At 33.2% G+C, this 20,462-nt stretch overlaps 1 protein-coding gene across 8 annotated transcripts in view; it reads right to left on the minus strand.

Annotated features, from left to right (window-relative positions):
* The window catches only part of LOC142329797 (dual 3',5'-cyclic-AMP and -GMP phosphodiesterase 11-like), a 623,752-nt gene that overhangs the window by 153,833 nt on the left and 449,457 nt on the right, over positions 1 to 20,462 (minus strand). For 4 of the 8 annotated variants that reach the window (XR_012757596.1, XM_075374661.1, XM_075374617.1 and 1 more), the window contains exon 1: positions 11,979 to 12,140. The exons of the other annotated variants lie outside the window; for them this stretch is intronic. The gene's annotated coding sequence lies outside the window, so the exon portion shown is untranslated. Of the gene's footprint in view, positions 1 to 11,978; positions 12,141 to 20,462 lie in introns of those variants that run through there. 8 annotated transcript variants of the gene reach the window in all.

Consider the following 20,462-nt stretch of genomic DNA (forward strand, 5'->3'; position numbering starts at 1 on the left):
AATAGGACCGCTACGTTGCCATTGCACCGCTATAACTCTGGAATGTTAAGTCGTACATGAAAATTTTTTGAATAAAAGTTGTCTGTTTTTTAAGATGAGATTAAACTTTTCCAAATGCAATACAGACGAAAAACAATTTTTTCCGGTGAAAACCCCGAAAAAACACATTTTTACAACTTCAGCGCCACCTAGTATTTCAATTTCAAATTAAACGGCATAACTTCAAAGACATTAATTGTAGAGGAGAATGCACTCTACATTTTTTGTTTGAAAAACTTTTCTCTAAAATGCAAAGATTCAGAGAAAAACGCATTTCAAAAACTTTCTGAGTTTTTCAAAGGATCTATGGAAAGGGGAATGTTAAAAAAATCTGGTGTTAAGCTTCCCTGATCACCCCTAACGCATGAACAAAAGATCAATCGGTAGGTAAGGATTTTCAAATACAGCCTATTTTGATGACAAATTGCCTCTACTAGTAACCTAACTAGATGTCTGCGTATCAACAGAAAACCACAATCATCAGCGTGTCGAACGTTATTTATCTATTTATAAGTATTTAAAAAAAAAACAAATTAATCGTATTACTTATCAGCAAATGTCAATTCGGTAAGCTCAATCAGTAGAACAGCCATAATATTTTTATTGCTCGTTTGACTGTTGTTAGTATGTTATGAAATTAGTCATGTTATGTTTTTACATGTATACAAAGATTTATGTTAAACATCATCATTTTTACGCGAAGAAAAATTAAATACCACGGCAACGTTGTAGTGAAACCAAAACGTAACAAAAGAGAAGAGTTTTCGGTAAACGTTGGAAAAATTATAGTAATGTTAGATACAGAAATTTGTTCAATATTTAGAACGCATCGCTACAATGTGTTACAAATTTTTGTTAAAACAATTAAATTTTTTAAAAAATCAGGATTATTCTCTGAAAAAGTGCATCTAAAGATAAATTAAATCGATTATAAATGAGTCAGTGATAACAACAATGAGGTTTCCCGTATAATAAATGACAGCGTACTTTACAGTAATACGACACATCAGAGGCCCAGTACTACAGACAAAATTGCCACGGGTAATGCCAGACGGGTGCAGTGAGAAGACGGACACCTTTCGGTATATGTAATACTCGTACTAAATGTTATTATAAAATATAAAACACCGGTATTAAAATTACGATATGAATAAAATAAAATCTCTTCCGACACGCCGGAAGGAGGAGGTAAATTTCACCGCTGCTAAGCAGGGGATAAAAATGATTTCAACCATAAAGTTAAAAAAAATTTTAATTTATTGCATGTGAAAAAAGTTACACATGTTTCGCATACGACAAGCCCCATATTCTTACAAATCCAGCAACATTTTGGTCATCCCTTGTTTTAAGGGTTTGTCATATCAAAACTTGTTTCAGACAAAAGTTTAAGGTAATTTTTAGAGGACTAACCACCTCTTTAAACCGATTCGATACTGTGCCTATTAAGGGAGATGATTTTTTGTCTTCAAAACCCCATTTTTTCAACCCCCTGGGCCAATGGTTGGTGATATCATAAAAATTTTACTTCGAAAGTTTTAGGCCCTTATCGAAAGAATAGTAGGAACTTTAAACGAATTCGATATTTTATTAATAAAAATGTTGTAGCGATATTTTGTTTTTTCGAAAAAGCCCCCCATTACCACCTCTATAGTTCCATAATGGCCGTTAATGAACTCGACCGAAATTTTGGGACGAGATAAGGCACAATTTGAAAGTGATTGACGCAAAATTAGAGCAGTTATCGTGTCCACAAGAAAGTGAAATATATTTATAAATGTGTATAGACAGCGGCAGAACTTTGGAAATGCTTGTCGAAAAAGATTAAACAATCACTTCTAGAAAATCTCCCAAAAATCTGGAAAGAAGAAAAATTACCTAAGCACTGGACTACTACACTCATACACCCGCTACAACAGAAAAGAGACAAAATCAACCCCGAAAACTACAGAGGAATTTCACTATTAGATTGCACATACAAAATACTCCCAAGAATAATCTTGAATAAAATAAAATATCAACTCGAAAATGAACTGGGAGAATATCAAAGGGGATTTTAGACCGTGTGGAGAAGCTGTCCTGAACAAATAATCACTCTCAAATTAATAGTAGATGTACACAAAATGAAACAAAGACAACCAATAATATCATTCATAGATTTCCAAAAAGCCTAAGACAGTATTCATAGATCACCAATTCTGAAAATACTAAGAAACCTAGGATTACATCCAAAACTAATAAAAATGATAGAACTCACGTTACCTGACACAACTCCAAAATAAAATTCAGAGGAAAACCATCAGAACCATTCCAAATCAAAACAATTTACGACAAGGAGATGGACTATCCCCACTGCTCTTCAACTGCGCCCTAGAATATGTAATGAGTGAATGGTACAAAAAAGACCTGCCACACGTAACAACTGAAGCAAGGAAATATGTAAACCATATCAAAGTAAACAATCTAGGATTTGCAGATGACCTGGTGTTTCTAGCCGATAACATCGCAGAAGCTAGAATCCAAGTAACTTCATTGGAAGAACTAGAGGAAAAATAGGCCTAAGAATATCATAAGAAAAGACTACAATAATGGCCATAAATCCCCTGGTATTGGACCACGTGATCATAAACGGACACAAAGTCGAGCTAGTTGAACGGTTTAAATATTTAGGAGAAAATATCACACACGACCTCAAAGAAAAACTAACTGGAAAGAAAGAACATAAAAGCTCAGTTATGCACAAAATACCACCAAAACAAGATATAACAAAAGATGTATCCCAATAGAAAGAAGAATTCTAAGAACATGCATAAACAAAAGACGACTTACTGACTGGGGAGAATGAAGACTCATATCAAACCAAGAGGTAAATAAAGACGTAAAACCAGCTCTAGACTACTTTAAGAAGAAAAGAATCTCCTTCGGAGACATATAATAAGAACATAACGAAACAGGCTCGTCAGGAAACCGGTCGAGAAATAGTGGAAAATATCCAAAACACCGACCTGGATCACCGAAATTAAACAAGATATGCAAGAACTAGAAATCACATTAGAAGATTTACGAAACAAAACTGACAATGTAAAAATACTAAAAGAAGCAAACTCCAGTTGTAAAATTGAATAAAAGAAAACAACAACGAGGGTTTGTTCAGAAGAACTCAGAAAAGCAAGATCTGACAGAATAAAGAAGTATTGGGAAGCAATCAAAAATAAAAAGAAAAGACGAAACACAGTTGACTAAAGTGGTCCACTGACCTCAAAAAAATAAATAAATAAATAAATAAACGTATATATAAACTTTTGAGCTGACGATGGTTTTGAGGTCTGGGGAATGTGAAACGTCAGGCGATATGTGGAAATTTTCCCGTAGTTCAATCATGGTATCCATTACAATAGGTAGCTTTCTTATGAAATCTACCTAAAAGTTATTACTTAAGGTGATAGGTACACTGTTACATGACTCAACGATCGTAATTGTAAGTAAATAATCATCTCGTTGCTAAAAACATAAAATTTTGAGACACCAAAAAATCTAGTAGTATTTAATAAAATAAAATTTTGTGGCATGATTTTCAAAAAAAAAAAAAAGTAATGCTACATACGTGATTATTACATTGCACTTTATTGATAATGGTAAACAAACATTCTTATCGGTTCAAAATTGTGTAAAATAAACTTATGTTTATTAAATAAGTGTACAAATTACGATAAGAATTTAAAACCACTGGTTAAATAATTGCGATAGAATAAAAATCTCGATATTTCATAACAGAGTGCCATATAAACGCGGAAAGTGTACGTAATATTATCACATTTCATAGCAACATTTATCTCGAAATCTCACAAACAAACAAACGAAACGTAAAGAATACTGTTTTTTGCAATAGGTCGGATAAAAATTGAACGTATAATAAGTTCGATAACTATTCCATCGAACCCGATATACCTTTGTATCGACAAGGTCTGTACGACCTTAACTGCGCATGTTTGTGTAATAAACGAAGGTCAGATATCATCTTAAACGAGATGCAAAAAAGTTATTTATTACAATTCCATTATAAGCTGGAATCTGGTGTCTGCCATTTAAAGAAAATTCTTTAGTAAATTTCAAAAAAATATTAAATCACATCTATTATATCCTCACTACACGAGTTTTAAATGATATGAAAACACTAAAACGTAATTGTTCATAAAAAATGAATTACAAGCGACATATTTGTGATAAGACGATTTGATAAATTTCAACTAAATTAGAAAGCAATATACAAAAAATGTTTTTAAAGAAAAATAATCTTTGACAAAATTTACATTTAAAAACCTTACAAAAAGTGTGAACTGAAAAATATAAATTTAAAAAAAAACCACTAATGATCAAGATACCGTATAGCTTGAATTCATGAAACTTTCTTTTTTATTACAGTCAAGTATCAAGTTCTAGGGTTGAATTAGAAAAGAATATTTCGATAAAAGATCAAAACTACATTATCTGAAATACTACATGTTAAAAAAAAAAACACAGTTTGATAAAATACAAGATTATCTATCTCAAGATAGATGGAGATATATTAAATGAAATGACAATAACGGAAATCATTGAAGCCGAACGTACTGCAGCAATGACACCTACGAAGATAACGACGCTTCTGAGTTTTCGAAACTCAAACCGTTTTTGACGTAACAATAAAACAAATGATATCATCGACTAACAAATATACGCGAAATTCTCATACAAACCTGTAATGATACGGATACATTTCTTAGGCTTACATCTTTTTCCTGACAAATATGGCTTTTTCTGAAATTTTTAGCTTATTATAATTCAATATAACACCAAAAGCAACATAAATTGTTTTGTTGTTGTCTTATTCAGTTTTTCTTTAAATTTAGACGTTTTAAAGTCGACTTTTAATTAAAGCTAACAAAAAATTATTAACCCGTAATTTAGCACCAACTTGATAAACTAAACGACAGAAAAAAATTTATTTTTTAACTCGGTGCGATTTTTAAATTGGATTTTAATTAAATTTTTTAGTTTAATTATTACGTGGATAAACCTTAAGTTAATCCCGCGTAAATTTAAATTTAGTTTCAAAAAACACAACGGCGAGAAACCTACGAGGGATACTGCTGCTAAGACAAAAGAACGACTTTATCGACATAATTTTACCGTGACTGAAGCATTTCATTCTGATTTAAATACTGAATCTCATCAATGGAAAGTCTAAAAATTCACTGCTCATCTAAAAAGCTAATTCTTTCCTTAATTAATCTACAACACCCACAGTAAAACGATTGCGTATTTTGGGACCGTAGTTTACACTATTTACCGAGCTTCGAGTTTAAGAATTCTTAAAAATTGTTTTTCTGTATTAATAAGAAAGTAAATAAAAACTGGAGGAGCGTTTGGAACTTTTCCTTAAATAAATGAAAGAAACGAGGTAATAAAATTTTGTACATAGGAGCTGTGGTTCAGTCAATGTGTAGACCCGTACACGACAGTGAATATTTTCTGAATTAACACGCAGAACCCGTTTGTGTTTGCTTTTTTCAAAATTAAACGATTAGTTTCTTAAAACTGTGATTAATGCAATTAAAATATAATGCATGTACAATTAATTACTTTTATAATATTTTTTTTTGTAAAAGTCACGATCATAATGGCTGCAGTGAACTTAAAATTTCGCAAAATTTACGTACTAAAACAGTAAAAATAGTTGCAATTAATATTAATACATTCCCGTTACAAAATTAAATTATTCCTAATATGAATCAACGGATAGGTGATTTGAGGATATTATTCTTTTTAATGTTTTATACGTATAAGCAACTACAAAAAATTGACTGGTGATCTGCAACAACGTTGAACAAATGGAAGCAATGGTTTATCCGTACTCAAGAATCACTGTTCATTTATTTTACAAGTAATTAATAAGCGGTCTAAATAATGCACTATGTCATGTTTAAACAAAATCGTGCAAAACGATTTGTTTTTTGTATCACTGTTTTGGTCGTAATATTCACACGTTTTAAGATTGCTTTAATGATGAACAACTCATTACGAAACATTTTGTTTTTTATAAGATAAAATTGAATAATATTCAAAAATAAAACAGTATTGACGACCAAAAGCCATGAAACAAAAAAACAATTTATTCATTGATAAAAAGTTAAAAATAAATTGCGTAAACGACCTAAAAGTGTAATAACCAGGTATTTTATCTATCCCACAGGAAATGTATTAAAAATTAATTCCGAATCTTCTTAGGGTTTTTCATGTCTTAATTGTAATCAGAAGTATTATAACACTTCTTTTGATCTAGTGTGTATAACAAGAGAATGAAACGGATGATCGATATGGATGTTGAAGCCGCTCCGCCGGAACACTACGTAAAAACCCACTTCTTCCAAAAATCTTTCAAATAAAATCTACCCGCTTTGCATAATATACTGCAATTAGTCACCAAAAACCTCCGAATGCAGTACCACATCTTTCAACTTTTCTTTACTTTTTTATTAATATAAGGATAACAATGTTAAAACCATATCGCTAAATACCTCGGGTACGGGAATATTTTTATCGCGTTCTCAAACTCCTGAACCTTTACACAACAGGGCTCAAACTTAGTTACCATACTAAGAAACTTAAGAACATCTACTTCGAAAATTCTTTCGCTGTAACTTTATGCGCTACGCGGCAATCTGAAAGTTAACTATATTGAAAAATGTAATAAAAATCTGGTACTTTTTTTAAACGGATGGAAAGCTGTCTTATCATTTTTATTAATAGGTAATGCACATACTGAATAACGAAATCGAGCTTTAGGGATATCTGACTTCAAATTCAAGCTTTATGTTTCGTTTTACGCCTTACAATAATTGTCTCTCAACTCACCGTACACTGCACATGGCCGCCCGTGCTGCAGCTAAATGATATTCTTCCAATACAAAATATAAATTCCTCCACGGCATAATAATATTATTTATTTTACATAAATATTATTTTATACATATTACTCGTGTATTTCACGTTTTTTCCTCGAAACGAATACACATCGTTTTTTAAATAACCATTCTTGACTAAAATAGAATTGCAGGTTAAAGTTTTCCAATTTTTTGTCGTCTTTCACATTGCGATAGATACTTAGTAAGGTAATCAAACAACCAATAAAAGGATACAACTCTTTGGTTTTTGAAAGCTCAAAGAAATTACTTGAAAAAATAAATATCTTCAATGTTTTACAATCATTGAACGTCATAAATGTAACAATTTTTCAGTATAGATCTTTTTTCCGAAGTGAATAAGTTCTGTAAATTGAATCGATCGTTAAAAATCACTACTCGACTAATAATCCTTCAATAACACAATATCATTTTTTTATCAAATGCCGATCACGATGAAAATAATTCAGCAGCCGAGTACAATTCATAATTAAATTCATTAGGCAACTTCAAAAAGAAATAATCCTGCTCAGATTATTTTTCTTATAAACGTAACCGATCTAATAAAAATAATTCTACCTCCACAACGGAACAAAATGTAGCACAACATTAAAAGCTGTACAGATTTTTAAAATATACTTCCCGATAAATTCGATCTTTAATAAAAGAGCATACGCATTTTTTTAGAACGTTTACTCTTGTACGGTTTGAATAATTCATAAAATTTCTCAAAATAAGCATCACTTAGAGAATTGATTATGATCCAACATTTACAGATACGATCCAAGCTGTTTTAGACACATCAACAAATGTCCATCCTACACACTGAAACGTCTGAAGTAATAACGCGTCGAAGCACTCGAAAAATACGCTTTTTATGTTAATGCTTCCAAGAGATGTAACGAAATACTGAAACATACTACGTGTTAATATTTCATTAAAATTATAAATTTCAGAACTGAATTTTTTTAAAAGATTTTGTGATAATAAATATTTCAATATCTTACTGCATTAGGTAGTACATTTACGTTACTTCAGCTTATTTTTAGCACCTATACGCAATTATCACAGAATTATTGAATTAAATCACTTTTATAAGTTTAAATCGCTTCACAATATGTTTATTAACTATTATTAATGAAAGGGATTTAATAACGTTGTATGTCTGGTTCTTTCTACTATAATCGATTCAAAGACGCAAAAGAATTTCTGTAAAAAACGGATACGATCATTAATGAAAACGCACTTCATTAAAAAAAAAATGTGTGTATTTTTATTTATATATATTTTTGGCTGTTTTTAAAAAGCAAATTTGTAAGTTACTAGGTCGTGCCCGTAAAATATATATATATATCTTGGCGTTTCATAGAAGTAAGAAGCTGCTGCTATGCTCACTTATGCGAACAAAGGACGCAAAATTACAGGCCCTGAAATGAAGAAGGTCAAACGAGGCAAGTGAAGGCCTCCGGAATGTCACACGAATCAATCGATCAATTTTGTTGGAAAATAATTACAAAAGGTTTACCGGTAAGGGTTTCTAAATTTTCAGAACTGCAATCTTATCAGCAATAAAATTAAGTAATACGTAAAAGCTATTATAAATATTAACTAGACCGTTTTTCACAAAAAAATTCCCAATAATAAAAATTATCCTGGGCTATTGCGCTTTATTTGAACAATGGATCATTTAGTAGGTTGTAAGTTTTTAAATAAAGAAAATTGACACCCTTCAAAACACAAAATATTCAACGGATAAACTGATATATATATATATATATATATATATATATATATATATATATATATGTGTGTGTGTATGTACATAATGTTTTTTTATGTTCTAACAATTACAACTACCAAAAAATAAATAGCAAATATTAATGCTTTAGAAGAAATAAAATACTGATGGTATGTGCCGAAGGGAAAACGTAACAGGTTGAAATTCATAAATAACGGTCAATTTCAAGTAACATGTACTCATAATTGCATAGCTGTACTTTCAAAGTGATGTAAACAAAATATCCTGTTATTCAGTTCTAACAGAATACAATTAAATCCATCACTCCATCGTTTTTTTAATCAATTTTCTCCCCCTAGATGAACAGAAACAAATACTTTTGAGTTCTAAATTAAAATCCACCGATATGAAACATGCCATCACATAGAAATGAATTTTAATTCTCTCTCCTTCACCCATCAACGTTCCATTTTGCAACACTTGTCAGCACGGATGGTACCAAGAAAAGGAGATTAAAAATGTATGATTTTAACGATGTAGAAAAAAAATCACCAGATATTAGCACCAAAAGTAATCTTGTGTTTTAAAAACATTAATATTTGGATAAATCTTTTTAACAACACGCGATAAGTTTTTTAACTCCACTTACTTATCTCATAGGAAATAACCGTTTTTGATACTTAGTTTTTTCTACTCTCGTTGCTTCAACCGATCACCTACGCAATTCATAAGGATATTATACGTAATAATGAATGCGTTAATATCTTCAAAAGGATTGATACTCGTGAACTCTACTTCCTTGCTCAAAAAAGCTATTTAGAAATATTAGTGACGAAGCTAAGAATTTTAATCCTTTGATCGTTCTACTTGTTTCGTAATTCATAACGGATCATTTTAAAATAAATTGACCTTGTAGTAACTGTACAAAAATAAACTTATATTTTCAGTAAACAAGCCTGTCGATAAACGGGGTACTGTATTACTGAATTCCACGATTCCAAAACTGTAAATGTGAATAATTTTCCCGATTCTCGATGAAACAATTGTTCGTTTCATCCGACGAAGTACTACCGTATTTCGCGTATGTTAATCTAATCTCTTTTTTGTTAATAACACGTTTTTGAACGGTAACATAAATTAACACGTAGCGTAAAAAAGTAACTAAAAAAAATAAAACTATTTCTTATTTGTTAATAGGGAAAACCGCTTTCGTTTTTATCTCTGAACTAAAGTAGAAACAGTGCATTATAATATTAAAGAATTTATTTATCGATCGCCTTTTAATAACTAATATTTGATTTTAAACTGGATATTACTCATAAAATCTGTATTCAGAACACACAAATTACGATGTGTTGCTAAAATACTTTAAAGAGTAAAGCATTTCTTAATACATCATTATTTCTTAATACATTCAAATTATAAAATTCATTAAAATTAAGTAAATAAGTATTTATTAACTTTATTTAATAAACTTTTTTCACGCTCTTCAAATAAAATACAATTTATAAAAAAATACAAACTATAAACAGGTACGCAAGCGTATGTATACTTGTGGGTTACATAAGTATACGATAAAATTCAAAAAACCGGGTATAAGTTTAAAACCGGCTGACAATACATAATACACTTTTCAATGGTGATCTCTTATGTTTTATCTGAATTTCCAACTTACCCCCCCTCAATCAAAAATGTCACTACTTAACAATTTTAGAATATGAAAAGTACCTTTCAAAAAAAAAAAAAAATAGAATCCAATATTGGACGAGATTCATTGGCTTTGGGAGAATAAGAGAAGAGTGGCAAAATAATAAAATGAATTAGTGTAAACTAAATCGTAAATTATCTTAAATAAACGCTACTCTCTTGTGAAAATAGATTTGTAATAAAATACTGGTTGCAGTTATATCAGACAAGTACCTTAATCCCTTTGCTTTACGAGCATCACTGCTTTACTAGTTCTGCTAAAAAAAAATAACATACGCGTACATTCCTAAACCTACTGAAAGACTCTTAAAATATAATTTTTTGGGGCAGACAGATTACCTCATCAGTATCACAACAATAAAATTTAATATCGAAATATTCGCTAATCCTAAAAATATTAAACTAATTCAAATGAAATAATCTGAAAATTGTAAGAATGCAGTTAATAAAATTAAAAAAAAAAAAACTAGTAAATTTTATATAGATTAAGAAAAAAGCAGTCAAATTATTGTTAATATATATATATCTATTATGATAAAAGAATATTATGGCACATTTACTGTTCCAAACAAATGAATTTTCATTTAACTGTTAATCTTTGAATTATTGACCACTTAGGTTCATCAACAAAGATAGCAACTTCTTAACAAACAACAGTATTCTCATTCACAGTAATAGAAGACAAACAAAAACTATCAAACGAGTTCAGGTTTAGAATTAGAACTTTAGTTAGTCAAATTAACGAAGACAAACAAATTTCTTACGTAACCAGCACAGCATTTATTACTAATGATTTAAACAGCATTGAGACTCCTTGAAATACATTATTTATCCAGTTTCGACTAAAAATTATACGCCCAGTTATTAAGATATGTACGGAGCATGAAAGAAAGAGATCAACAACAGAAAGAAGATAGTTCACACAACACATTCCAGTTACGCGAGGAGTGTATTATCTATTAATAAACACACACACCTACGTCTACGAACTAAACAAGAAGCATGATGTGCGCGCGCTAATGCCAGACGTAGACCTGGGCAAAGTCTATTCAGGCCAAACAAGAATCTAGTACACCACACCAGACACAAGATTATCAGTACACAGTAGTTTTAACTCATTTGAATACGTCACGCGCTCCATTTGCTAATTATGTGGCAATAACATATATTATAACACGGATTATTTTAGAATGATATTACGTAAGATAAGTTTACAATACAAAAAAAAAAAACAAAAACAATGCACACAGAAATACGAACACAACAATTTACGGAAAAATAACCATCGATAAACACGACTATTCAAGAACAAAAAAAAAAAAAATCATTCATTCTAATTAAAAAATATTACAAGGTCGCAAGCACACAGAAAATGCGAACTGATACATACTTAAAAAATGAATGGCTAGTAGCCATCAATCAAATATTTTTTTTTTTTATATGAAGCTATATAACGAAATACTGAAATGATAAATATAAGTACAGAACGCAATATACGAAACTGAGTAACGAGCAGTCAAGAAAAATCTGAATACATTGCAAATGAAATTACCTACCAATAACACACTGAAAATGCGAGATAAGTTACATTAAACGTTAAAACACTACTAAGAGTAAGCATTTCCGAAACTAAAAACGAAATAAAAAATAATATACCGAAGCGCACAAGAAAACACTCGCGTTAGCTACCAGAAAAAATTGAACTCCAATCAGCAAGAAAGCGCACAATCTACTGAAGTATGAAAAGCGCCGTCACCACAGGTCGCAGTAGTGAGATGGCCATGGAGGGGGGAAAGAGCAGAGCGCATGCGCTCTAGCTTACTCCTGTTGCCAGTTTTTTTTACGCTAGGTGCAACTGACTCCATCGTATGTAATCGTTTCTTACGAAATCGTAATTCCGATCATACAGTATATTACAATTACAGTTAATAGCACGTCGAACATAGCATTTCTGGACGTAATTAATGTCCTGGAATAGTAACGTTCATCGCATTATAACTTCAGCTTAGAAACTAACTGAAGAATAAACAAAATATAAATATAAACATGTACTGTAGTTCCAGTACCACAGGTTTCTAATAATATATAAAAATGTAGCATTCCAGACGGCCATAACTCAAATATTACAGAAAAAAAAAATTATTTTAAAAAGAAGTCAAATATTATGAGCAATCTGATGAAAAAATTGATATAACCTGACTACTACTTTCACCTAAGAAAATTTCATATGACAGTATAATTAATGAAGATTATTAAATCTTCTTAAAGATCGTTAGTAGAGTATTAAAACAGAGTTTTATAAGTTTTACAATTTTTTTAATAAATTTGTCCAAATATTTTCATACTATAATTCCTTTTAACATTAACGACATTTTTTTCTAGAAAATAACCCAGTCAACGACAGACTTCAGCTTTGGTTTTGTTATGACCAACAGCAAGTCTAGGATATATTTTAATTATGGCGTTGTATCTTAAAACCTCGAATACTCTTCATCTCAGAGATATAATTTTATTTTTCACTTTCAAGAATCAATTAGTTTTTAAGAAATATAAAAAAAGCTTTACAAGATGGTACAATCCGAAACCATAAACAAATAAGGAATAATTCCTTCTTCCATGCATTCATTCAGAATGCACATTGTATAACCTGGGACTCCTAGGAGTAAATCTGGGGGTTTTCAGAAAGCCAAACTTTCTAAAGGAAGGAACTAATGTTTTTGTATTTAAATGTTTTATATGATTGTAGCAATGTTTTTCTTTACTATCAACACATCAGGCGACTGGTTTTCGACCGGGAAACAATTTTTTTTTCCTGGCCTCTAGGTAGAGGACGACCACAGTATTTTCTACAATCTCACAAAATACGGGGGCTTTTGTCCTCAAACGGGTGAAGTGATTAATGAGATTCAAGTTTTTTCTTGTCTTTCTTTTACCCCGCCTTGCAGAGCCGGACCCACATTTCAGTAAAAACAGCTCCGGGAGGTGTCATCGCCTCAAACTGCCTGGGTAGTAGCCCGGAATGAGGCTATGCCGTTCCCAAGGCCTCCACCTTGACAGCCGGGACTCGGTCTTTTGTGCCGTGCCTCTAACAAAGGGACCCCAAAAAGCGGTCCCCTGCCAGGATTACGGTCTTACAGTGCCTGGCCTCAAGCGGGGAATCACAAGAGGATCCCCACCGGGACTATGGTCTTCCGGTGACTTGCCTAAAATGAGGAACCCCCGAAGGGATACCCCACTGGAACTTCGGTCTACTTCCCCCTGCGGTTCCGGAAGGAGTCCCCCATCCGGAGCATGCATGGGCACGCCCCCGGAGGCCGGGGTTGTAAGACAGCTAGCCTCCAGACAAAAGTCCTTCCTGACATGGCTAGCCTCCCCATAATAAAATAATGGACGCTCCAGTCCGAAACATCACATGATTTCGCCAGGTGCCTCGGTCGCCAGCGGCGGAAGAAACTATCTTCCAAGGATCGTCACACCAGCCTGCAGGCCATCCATCCTATACGCACCCGACTGTCAGCCAACAGCTTGCCGGCGAGGATAAATGGCACGGCCACCGTTACCACCTACCTGTGTCGCTCCATACGATGAAGATCCTGTGTCACCCGATGAATCGATCGCTCACAAATTCTTGTTTGGTCATGAATGCATCCACATTCTGGTAAAGGATGTGGACCCACCGACCGCCCATCCCCGTCAACGTCGTGGTGACGCCTTCTACTTCCTCTGAAATCACTCTACTGAGTTCTTCGGCCCGCACCTGGATATGGAAGTCCTCCCCTGTCCTTGACGAGCAGAGAAGACCCCAGTATCCCCCGGCGGCACACTAATTTTGACCTGGCGGAGGAGATCTGCATACGACCCTTCCCTCCGCCTTCAACCTGACCGTGGCCGTGGGAGGTCCCACTCTCCTCTTCTGTGAGGAACCCCATTTCCTGTTGATCCACCTACCCACCATCACTGAGATGTACCAGGAGCTTCCCAGCACACCTCCTGGCAGTGTACTCCACTACGCGATACAAATTTCGACCGAATTTCCCAGCGGGCCCGCAGAAACAAACTTCACGGTCCACCGCCACGACTTCGGGGATCGCCTTCATAAGGTTGCGGATCACTCCATCCTCACCCTTTGTCGAGTCGACGACTACAACATAACCGATTCGCCCACAGTAACAGCCTCACCGGATAAATCGGCTGTGCTCGATTTTATGACGAGCAACCGTCCCGCTTGATGTTTACCATCTCGTACCAGGTGCTCGACCCAAGGCACCTGCTTCAGGATATGTGAAAGACGAGAGTGACCTACATCTATCCCCAAGTCGAACATCCACGCCTTAGGAACCTCATCCTGCCCATCAATGTCGGTCACAGCTTAACGCACCTCTTTTGGCCAATTCCTGCGACCAACTATTCCAAGTCTACCTCCCAGACGCCATCTTCCAGCGCTCGCTGGATACCACAACTCCCAATGGTCCACAAAACACACTGGTCAGGGACCTCAGGCAACGTCTGCGTGGCTACGTCCATCTGCTGCACTTATATCCCGTCACAGAAGGCCGCCGACCACCCCGGCCCCCCACCATAGGCGTCTACGTGACCTTGCTCTCCTGTGCAGGGAAATCCCACCAGACATTGCGAAGGCCGTTGATACGTGTTGCATGATCAAACCCTGGAACACTCCTTAATTTCTATTTTCGCGTTTACATTCGAAGATTCAAGTCACGGCAGTCTATCTCTACAGCACAGTACCCCTCCTACTTCATCGACAAGCTGTTCCTTATGGCTTAACATATCGAGACCCACCTCTACGACTTCGTCATCTCCCTCCTCTTCCATTTCCTCCTCCGCTCCTGTAGTTACAGGCGATTCCTCACTACAAGCTCGCAACTTTTTCTCGTCCCATTCCAAGGCGGAGAGCTGCAGTTCCGTCGCTGGTTTCGTCTGTTGTCAGTCATCACTTGTGGGATCACTGGACAACAATGTCGAAAACTTCACCTCGTAATCACCGGTGTCCTCACTGTCTTCACTAGCAACGGCTGACGTGGAGGCTAATGACTGTCGCCGTCTGATCAACGTAGCTAGGAACTTCTCTTCCCTCCGTTTGGCCTCCAGCGTCTTCCGCATCTCCACGCCCAAAACTACGGACCTGTTGCTCTCGCTTGCCCCGGAAACCTCCTCTCAAGGCGTGCGAGTTCCTACGTGGACTCCGCCTCCCGGTCGGAGCGGAAAACCCCTCGTCTGCGGGCAAGGGCTTGCCCGTTGATACCATTGGATCAAGTGGATCGTCATTGATCAAAAGACAAGAAAAACAAACAAAAACACAAAACGTAAAAAGGATGACGGGGTACTTGGCTATCAAGGTAAACAAGTCTTGGCAACCGTAGGCCATTTCAACAAAAACCAATTAATCTCACGGTAAAAGTTAAACAGTCGCAAATATTAATTCAAACACAATAAGAAAGAGTAAAAGACACCCAAATTAATCAGTTTACAGCGCAAACTGAGCAAAATAAAACACAAAACAAACACAGTCACAATATAAACAGTGTTAGCGACGAGTAAATACCCCGTAGCAACCGTAGGTATGTACCAGATAAACACTAATAAACGTATATCAACCGTATAAAACACCAAATTAAAAACAAAATGGCCGAAACGACCACCTAACTACGAAACAATTAAATATATGAAATAAACAGTTAACCCAATTAACAAAAACAACACGGTAACCCAAGATGGCTACTCATCCAGTCTACGATTAAATTAACGTAAAAACACTAAAAACCCGAACAAACAATTATCCAAACATAAAAGAACAACAAAAAACCACTAATAAACTAAAAACAAAAATAATAATAGAAAACCTTAGTAATAACAACAACACGGAGCGTAGTAGAAGCCAATCGCACTCGCCAAGGCTTCAACGTAATCTTTTTCAATGAGTTTAAGTATAAATCAGGATAAATGTGCAAGCAATAAAAATTGTTTTTCCTTCAGAAATTACAGAACCACATGAAAAAATATATGGAAACCTTCTTAAACATCCTTTAAATTGTGCAAAGTGTGGAAATATTCACCTGAACTATATATTGTTCAGCCAGAATCTCACTTTTGTTATACAAGTAAGGACAAAGAGTAAACAAAAACTAATTAAACAAATAAATTAAAAGGAATCATATTGAGGAATTAATTTTACTTTTCTGCAGCTAGATTCCCTTTAAAACCCGCGAATTCACAACCAGAGAAACAATCAAAGTAAAAAGTGGGGATTTACGGAAGAAATCAGAAAGTACTAGCACACTAAAACGCTAAAACACATCATTATTAAAGTATTTACTCACTAAATTCCAGTGGTTGATTATAGCGCTAAAAATTCTACTTACAGGTAATAAAAATAATTATAATTGGGTCGTTCATATATATGTAGGTATTCGCGTGTAAAACAATTTTAAGTGTGAAAAGCGTGTAAAACAATAATAATTTTTATCCAACAAATTATTAAATAGTAAATCGATTCAGAAAATTACAAAGAGAATAGATTAAAACTAGATACCAGCAACATCATGTTAAAAAAAAGGTAGTAATGAAGAATTCCTGGCAACGTCTGGCGGAACATTACAGTTCCGTTGAACAATGCCAAAGCAGCGACCGTGAACCGTAAGGTAGGTAGCTTCAGCATAATGAGTCATCCAACGTCATGTTTTCATCTTAAGAGATGTTATCTAAAATCTCCAACGAGTGGTAAGTATTTATATTTACCCCACAGACGTAATGTCTATATTACTAAATTTACGGTACACTTCCCATTATATTAACACAAGCGGCGAAATATGATAAAAAGGTTATTATATATGACCTGAATATATTTTTCATTCACTATTGGAGAGAAATATTGATAAAATGGACCAATAACCGAGGTCTCGATTAACTCATGGACGTTAACGAATTCTTCTCTCTAGCTAAGTACTAAATTAAAATGGCAAATGCATAATCATTTATTTATTTGTTTACTTATTATCTTAACGCACTATTAATAATACACTTACGGAGTTTATTATTTAGTGTAAAATGTGCTGTTATTTTCCAACAATTTTAAGTAAAACACTGACTATGAATTACTTTAGTAACTTTTCAGTTTCCAACAAATACACAAGAATAATCACAACACTATTATAAGTTCAACTGTCCCCTAGTCAAAAAAACTGATAAGACAATTTTACAATAGACCAAAAAGTACAATTTAAAACAACAAGATCAGGTTACTGTCTATTTATGACATCTTTTAGGATAAAGGGGTTTCGCTGAAGAATTCTTCATTTGAAACTGGTAATGCGAAAATATAATTTTTTTATAAATTTTATTTTTGAGAATGTAAAAATTACTTCACATTGAACATTTTAAAATTATTTTATTTTTGAGCTGTGAACACCGCTAAACATTCTCAAAAATATATTCGTAAACACGATCGCTAGAGATAGAATGTTATTTATTCATTAATGCACCCAATTTTTGCAGTTTCATTAAAGTTATATTCAGATATTAGATTTCTAAGCGTAAAAGAATGTTTTATGTAATACTATCGGATTAAGATTTTTAATCGACATAAAGTAATATTTATCATGTACCGATATCTTTTATACGTACTGTTTTCTAGAATTTTAATCAGAGTATTTCAACTAAAAAACTTTGCATCTTATGAATTAGTTTCATATAAACGATTGTAAACACCGGTGTAGAAATTAGACATTTGTCATTTGATATAGAATAACTCCTCTACTGCAACGCGGCAAACATTAACTTAATACCGACTTTACTTGAGTATTTAGTTGTATCACAAATAATTTTTAACTTATCTGATGTTAAAAACTGAGCAGGCAGTATTACAAGAATATTAAGTTTCATTTTATTATTATTAATACGGCAATTAAAACAATAAAAATGTTTTGTTATGCTGATAGGCAAGTAAACAGTACGCTCAAACTTGGAAAAACAATGCTCAGAACATAGAACAGAAGACCGGGCCATTGCTGCGGAAACTAGCCGCACAAGTTAGGATAGATTTCTGAATAGTTTGTCCAAGGATCTTAAAGATTGGCTGCCGAAAAATAAGACTGTTTGTATTTACACGAGACATGTTGAGTTTCTTGTTGTCGACCTTTAAACGCAAGATGAAATTTTGTACAACTCGGATAAAATCAGGTCAACATTATGTTCTTTAGTTTGTACTCGTAAATGGGTTAAATCAAGAAAGAAATGAGAGTCCAAAAGAATAACTTCAAAATCTTTTAAAACGTGTTACAATTCCAAAGCTTTAGATATAGCAAGCATGTTTTTTTGGCAAAGTAAAAGGTGTACGCTTACGTAATGTACACGACGTAAGTTAATAATACTAACAATAATAAGTTACTCAATTTGGATACACCAGCAAATATTTAGAATTTAACAGACTATCGAAAAGTGAACTTCTATATTCTTTTTTTATTACTTCGATAAGCGAACACTCTATGAACAAAATATGTATATTTTTATTTTGTTGAACTGAATATTATTAAAATTAAATATATTTCTTTAATAATTCTATTTCAACTGCATTTTAGGCATTATAATTGAAATCATGTTCTCAAATCATCATCTACATTTTTTTCTGAATCCCTAGTTATAAAATTAACATTCACTACAAGAATAAATATATTTACACTTCGCCTATAAGCCAAATATATAAATAACGTTTTACATATTATAATGCAAAAATAAATAATTAAATACGTTCTTTTTATGTGTTGTACATTTTTTATACAATTAAATATGTACAATCTGTTTATGTTCCCTCGAAACAATTAATAAATCTGTTGAGTATCTGTAACTGATTTGGAGGAGGGAAAGCTCAACAGAAACTAACTCATCTATATTCTGTTTATTCTACCTAGCACCCAGTAACTGCTGCAGGTTTACGATGAAAAATAATTTTTTTTAGCGTGTGAAAAATTGTCATGCGTGACTCTAACCTAGAAAATCCAGATGAAATCCAAAGACGATACCGCTCCGTCTCAGGGATCGACGTTGATATTAATAAATTGTAAATTATTAGTACCGACTGGTTGGCGGAAATACACAAGATAATATAACATGGATAAAATCAGGAAAGCATCTTGTTTAGTTAGTAAGTGGGTTGTAAAATAATGGGAATGAGAGTCCAAAAGAATTAGTTGAGAATCTTTTAAAAACTGTTTCTATTCAAACGCAGGAAAACTATAATTAATAATAAGTAAATAAAATCAATTAATTATTTTTGATTATTTATTTCGAGAAACAGTTTCTGTAGTTATTTACAAGAGCGAACGAGTTGTTTTGGTATTGGAATATGTTCAATAACACTGTATGTTTATTCTTTTCATTTTGTTTTCATAAACAATATTATATTCAGCAGATTTAAATATCGTAGTAAAAAAATATTCCCCAAAACATCCACAATAACACACATTACAAAATAAAACACGATATTTATAACCCAATAAAGCGAAAAGTTTATCCAGACGAGGTGGTAGTACTTATTCTGTTAACATGCTAGAATGAATGTCTATGTAATAATGAGTGATACAATCGCACTTAATACCATGTGGATACGACTTCAATATGTGTTAATCGTTATATAACCACCGATTTATATTTTTGTCGTAAAATTTATTTACATTTTTATTATTTTTTATTTAGTTAATTGTTTACGTTGCAATTTCTTCAACTAGTGAACATTTGAACTTTACACATCTCTCTAACATTTTTTTTTAAATTGAGATAACTTGATGCGATTTGCAGTATTCATCCTTGTACCCAGGATCTACTTCAATGAACGTATTTGTCACTCTTTTTGATTTTTAGCGGCCAACAATGTGTTTGTTTCAGATAACTAGAACTAAGTAATTAAGTTTAATAAAAGAACTATTTGAAATTTTTTTCAATTTTTAATTAATATCTGTGGTTACCATTTTGGTTTAAATAATCAGAATTTAATTTTTTATATCGTTTTGCTTGTCTCGCAAAGACCT

Source organism: Lycorma delicatula, chromosome 1, assembly GCF_047948215.1.
Source record: "Lycorma delicatula isolate Av1 chromosome 1, ASM4794821v1, whole genome shotgun sequence".
NCBI classification, from domain to species: domain Eukaryota; kingdom Metazoa; phylum Arthropoda; class Insecta; order Hemiptera; family Fulgoridae; genus Lycorma; species Lycorma delicatula.